Below are 5,747 nucleotides of genomic sequence, written 5' to 3'. Positions count from 1 at the left end.
CAAGGCACTTCCTGAATTGGCTAATCCAGACCCTGGCAGGAAAAAAAAAAATGCTCCACTCATTAAGTGCCACCAGGAATGGTAAACACATAGCAGCCATTTAGAGCCATTAAGGACTGGAACCTTCTCCCAATGTTTACACATGATGCCTATTGTAACCTAGAACCCCTACACCATTGTAAACACAGAACTGCCCTTTGAAACCAATAGAGCTTAACAATGCAATCCTAGCCATGTCTACTCAGAAGTAAGTCCCATTGAGTTCCATGAGACTTACTCCTAGGTAAGTGAGCATAGGATTGCAATGTAAAAGTGCTTGACTTTGGCTGGACCGTTCCCACCATATTTAAAGGCCATTTTAATTTGTTTGTTGGTTGTATAGGATTGTTGCTTAATGTTTGACATTCTACCACAGGGGTGCAGAACTTCAGACCCAGGGGTCAAATTCGGTCTGCCTGAGGTCTGGACTGTGGCCCCTGAGAGCTTCTCTGAAATGGAATTTGGGCTTTGGACCGAAAGAGGTTCAACGCCCCTTCTCTACCACAAGCCTTCAGGATAACATGGGCTACACATCAGATAAAATAAATACCATTTGTGTGGATGTTGTAGCCATGTTGCACTTGTCCTTTGATGCTGTTTCAAACAGAAGTCTAGAACTGGCGGTACTTAAGTATTGTCGCAGTCATCAATTAATGGAGATCTCAATTTGCACACATGAAGGTTCAGTAAATAAAACTGTTTGCTCAGAGATGTACCTACTGCCACAGACAAAGACATGCACACAATGTCCACCGATGGGCACTAAATTAGCCTCAGGAAAGCAATTTTGGGGATTGTAGTAAAATGCTCACTGAAAACATCAGCCCGGCATGGTCAAAGAAAAAGGCAAATTCAGTTTTAGGAATTATTAGGAAAGATACTGAAAATAAAACTGTAAGTATGATTGTGCCAGTATTTAAATCCATGGTGTGGCCATATTTCGCATACTTCCTTTCAAAAAAGATATAGGGTTGGATCCAGACTATGGTTGCAATCCTATGCCCACTTACCTGGAAGTAAGCCTCATTGACATCAATGGGACCTACATCTAAGTAGATATGCATAGACTTGCATTGGCTGTATATTAGTAAGTTAGGTGAAGTTAGGTGACTAATTTGTACAATTGGTTTCAATGGGACCTATGTTTAGCTACCTTAGGGTGAAATCAAACACTGTGTGAGTGGAAGTCCATTTGTGCAACAGGACTTTATCCTCTCCCCATTGCAGCCCCACAACTCCCCAAATCTGCTCTGGAGAGTCCCCCACTCTCTGGAACAAATTTTGAGGATGTTTTTTTGAGGCAAATTTTGAGGCAGGATGGAGGAGAATTGGCTTCTTCCTGTTGCACTGACAGAAGCTGTTCTGTCAGCAGAAGAACTTCATTAGATACCACCCTTAGTCCAGATCCAGCCCATAAAGTTGGAAAGGTACAGAAATAGGAAACAAGGATGGTTAAAGGATTAGAACACCTTTTCTAGTGTTTGGGATTTTGTCTTAGAAAAAATACATGCCTAAGGGAAAGGGAGCACATGTCAGAGGTTTATAAAGCTATAATGGTATGGAGGCACTAGTCGAAGGGAAACTAGCTATTGATGTAATCTGTTATTGGTGTAATTTTCTCTTATAGAGTTTTATAGTATTTTATTGCATATTTATTTGCCTATATATTTTTTGTATGGTCCTGTATCCCGTACACCACCTTAAGAGGGTTTACCCTTAAAGGCAGCCTAAAAAGAATTTAAAATAAATAAGTAAAATAAATAAATATTTACCTTTTTATTATAATACTCAGTTGGATCCAAAGATTCCCTTCCTCTGGCAGAAGGAGCTCCATCTTTTTCTCAGATGGAGGGAAACCTTTGGATCTAACTGATCCAAAGGTTTGAGGATGGAAACCTTTGGATCTAACTGATGATGGCTCAGGGCCAACCACTGAAGCCGATTGATTGTAGGTCCATGACTGACAAAAGGAAGTTCTACTTCACACACTGCAAGCCATTGCAGCTATGTGGAACCACTATGTTTACAGGTAGTATATCTCCAATGACTATATGGGGGTGGGAAGCAACAGATGATGGACATCATCTTCATAACCTCCTTGTGACCTTCTCAAAGGCATTGATCCAGCTACTACCAGAAATCGAATGCTGGGACAGATAGACTTCGGTGTGGTCCAATGAGAAAAATGTAATGATTTGTATGTAGAAACACATTTTTGTACCAACATTTTCTTATCAAAGGCTTACAGGAGTCCAGCAGAAGGTTGTTCTGTAACTCAGTCAAGCCCCAACTGTTCAAAATAACAAGCCACAATTGTTACACATTTGTGTCCACAAATTCATGAGACTAAAGTAGGACAAAAAATAATGGAATCTGGATGCATATTTTCAATGCTAGCCAAGACATTTTGCTGCCCGAAGCAGAACCCAAATGGCACCCACACCCCTCACCAGGGCCAACACTTTAAAAAGTCTCGCAGCACCATTAAAGCACCAGTTCCCATGCCTTCATCTATCCCCTCTACCCATGGTGCTGCCTGAAGCAGAGCTGGAAACCCTTTAAAAATAGCTAAGAAACCTGGCATTCTAAGTGTATACTGTAAGTTGTATGACACAGTTCACCATTGAACAGAGCCCCACTTTTCAAACAATTAGGCCAAATCTCTTCTTCAAGTTTTCTTTTGCTGGAACTTGCTTCTTTTTCAGAGGGAACAAGAAGAACATAGTCTATAACATAACACATTTTTATTAGAACTACAAATTATTCTTTGAAGATGGTGCATCATCTGAAGACTTCTAATTTACATCCATTCTGCAAAACCATTTGAAACCTGTCCAAAAGTGAATTTAAATAATACTAGGCAATGGACTCTTCCTGTCCCTCATCACGTCAAATTTCACTTGAATAAAGTCACATCGCCCTTCGAAAAAGATTATTCCAATAGGAAAAATGTATTATGCTTGCATATTTAAATATTTCTATGAATAATAATTGAGAGTTGATTTCCCAGATAACATCATGTATAACACAGCAAAGGTGATGAGTCTTAGAAAGGAAGCTCTAATGACAACTTCAGGAGAATTAATTAAAGAACTCCTTTTTATCAAGACAGGCAATTCAAACCTATATATTTGGTGGTGGCTTTGTACAAGGTCAAATTAACTGAGAGTTTTTTTGGTGCAATAGGGAATGAAACAGAAAGATTGCCTTTCTTGGTAACAGTGGGTTGGATCCAGACTTGCCCCTCCATGAACAATGGAAAAGTAACAATATGCAGGGCTCCTTCCATTTACAGAGGGAACCATGGTACAGTGGACTCTTCCAACGTGATGCAGAGAGTGGGGCAACATGTTTCTCCTGCAGACTCCCATACTGTGCCAGAGGGCCCCCAACCTTCCAGAATGGCCTGGAAGGTGGTGCTGGGGGGCTACAGAGGAAAGGGGGAATTGGAGAAAACTGCTTCCCTGCCTCCTTCCTTCAGTGCCACCAGAATTCTGCTGAGTGCAAGTTTGAATCCAACCCAATTGTTAAATCAAGTCTTATTGATTTCAAGAGGTCTATGCTAAGTTTGACAATCTGGATCCAACCCAATAAGTGGCAGATCTTGTTTATTAAATGCTAAGTTCTCATATTTGCCTTGATATTTAAGTCTGTTGGGGGAGGGAATGCTGCATGGTAATATGGGGATGTATTCATCTTTAATTATTTCATTGATCAGTCAGGCAAAAAGCAGGTGCTCAATCAATTCAAATGCTTTAATTGGTCTACAGACCCTGCAAAGGACAAAGGGAAATGGTGTGCACCCTTTGTGCAATGCCTCTCAAGTTCTGAGGGAAATATTTCTGTTGTTGTTGGGGGCCGAATCTTGAGATCATTTTGATTTGTTCTTGATCCTATTTGCAGATGAAGTCAAGGGAGTCTGCCCCCACCCCCACTGCCACACACGACTCTCCAGTTTTCCTTTTCAGCCCTGTCCCTATCACTGATCTTGCCTGTGTTTGAACATGCCACACAAGCCTGAAAAAGGATTCTTAAGAATTCAGGAGTTGAATGTTTGGCGTGCCACAGTTGGGACTGAAATGGAGGGCGTTTCAAGTTGTACTTGCTTTACACCCTTGCTTCTAACCTAGCTCTGGATCTTTCCACTCTGTGCTCCCCCTAGCAAAATTCAATATTCAATAACAACTCAAGAGTTTCAGTGTCATTCAGCCCAAGGGAACCATTTGGTAAACTAGTAGAAGTTCATATTTTGACCACATTCATTCCTCAATAAGGTGCTCATGCAGGAAAAGGGGGGAATTATTCTACTGTGCTGATTTTTCATATCATATTTTTACTATTGTTTAAAATGGTGCTTTAAAGATACAGTAACATACAAGAGCATTGTAAAGTTAGAGCTTATGATGGATTATTTTTGCACACCATTCTCTTTCCACTTAGACTGAATGAATGACCAGAAGTGGTGTATGCTACGGACTGACATGCTACTTTCTCAATAAAGGTATACATTGATGATGTAACATGGTTCCCAAATTGTGTAATGGTATTATCATTTTGTTTTACTGCTCATGTGTTTGCAGTAAATGGACTTGGCATATTTCAGCTGCAAATAGGAAAAAAAAGGGGGGGGGAAAGGGAGCCCAGTCCTAGGCCTAAATGTCCACCTAACATTATCCTCTCTCAAAGAGAAGTTACATCCAATTGCTTGAAGACGTTTTCAGTAATTATGGGCTACTCCACTACCTGCCAACTACTCCTAAGGAAGTCAGGCTAAAAACTATTGTTGTGAACCACATGCCGCCACCTCAATTAAGGGAGCAATCCTATGGCCACTTGTTAGTGGCCAGACAGCCATAGGATAGGTCGCTTTCTGGGAACTGACCTCGGAGCCCGTGCTCCAAGGTCGGTTCCTGGAAAACTGACCTCTCCCCCCTTCCACGCTGCCTTGCTCTGCAATGGCCCTGCACTCTGCACTCAGAAGAGGAGCTCAGACTGGCCAAAATGGGTGTTCTGGGGGGGTTGTTGGGGCAGGGAAGGCGGAAATGCCGGTACGAACGTCCTATGTGTCATCCGGCAGCCTCCTCCTCGGCTCCACCTTCCAGCAGCTAGACAGACGAAATCGGCTGTCTAGTCACAAATGCAGGGCAGGAGAAGTGCGGAGGGAAAGATCCCCTCCGTGCTTCTCCTGCCCTGCATTGGATAGGCGGTTGCCTCTGAGTTCAGAGGCGGCAGTCTATCCCCATAGGATTTTGCCCTAAGGATGCTTCCAGATGAAACTTCTATCACAACATCAGCCTTCCCCATTCATGGAATTTTATGGGTGGTCCAGACATTGTTGCCTTCCACCCGTAATCCTCCCGTGTTTTCCCACCACTACTTCCATCTTTTTTCTTACTGCAGAAAATACACTAAGGAGGGAAAGGCAGAATAGCTGCACAGTGCCTTCTAACTGGTAACATGAGGAGCTGTCCTTTAACTGGTAGTGCTGGAAGCACCCTAACTTACATATTTATTTGGTGGACTAATACAGCCGCATATCATAAGCCCTATTCAGCTGTTCCATTTCTGGTTTTACTCAACATACAAGGGGAAGGAATGCTCCAGCCCCGCCCCCTCCTTGCATGTTGCCATCGCTCTCAACTTGTGGAAGGTGACTGCCTGCTGAGGAGAGCCTCCGGTAACCGTGGAGGCTTTCCACATGAGCCAGG

At 42.6% G+C, this 5,747-nt stretch overlaps 1 long non-coding RNA gene across 5 annotated transcripts in view; it reads left to right on the top strand.

Moving 5' to 3' along the window:
* The window catches only part of LOC146357586 (uncharacterized), a 96,678-nt gene that overhangs the window by 50,042 nt on the left and 40,889 nt on the right, over nt 1-5,747 (top strand). For all 5 annotated transcript variants that reach the window (XR_014790451.1, XR_014790452.1, XR_014790447.1 and 2 more), the window contains exon 3: nt 4,480-4,540. This is a non-coding gene — a long non-coding RNA (uncharacterized LOC146357586). The remainder of the gene's footprint in view (nt 1-4,479; nt 4,541-5,747) is intronic.

This window comes from Heloderma suspectum, chromosome 1, assembly GCF_057233095.1.
Source record: "Heloderma suspectum isolate Gila_16-S chromosome 1, 16-S_ref, whole genome shotgun sequence".
NCBI classification, from domain to species: Eukaryota; Metazoa; Chordata; class Lepidosauria; order Squamata; family Helodermatidae; genus Heloderma; species Heloderma suspectum.
The sequence above is the reverse complement of the archived record's forward strand: the minus strand, read 5'-3'. Positions and strand labels throughout refer to the sequence as shown.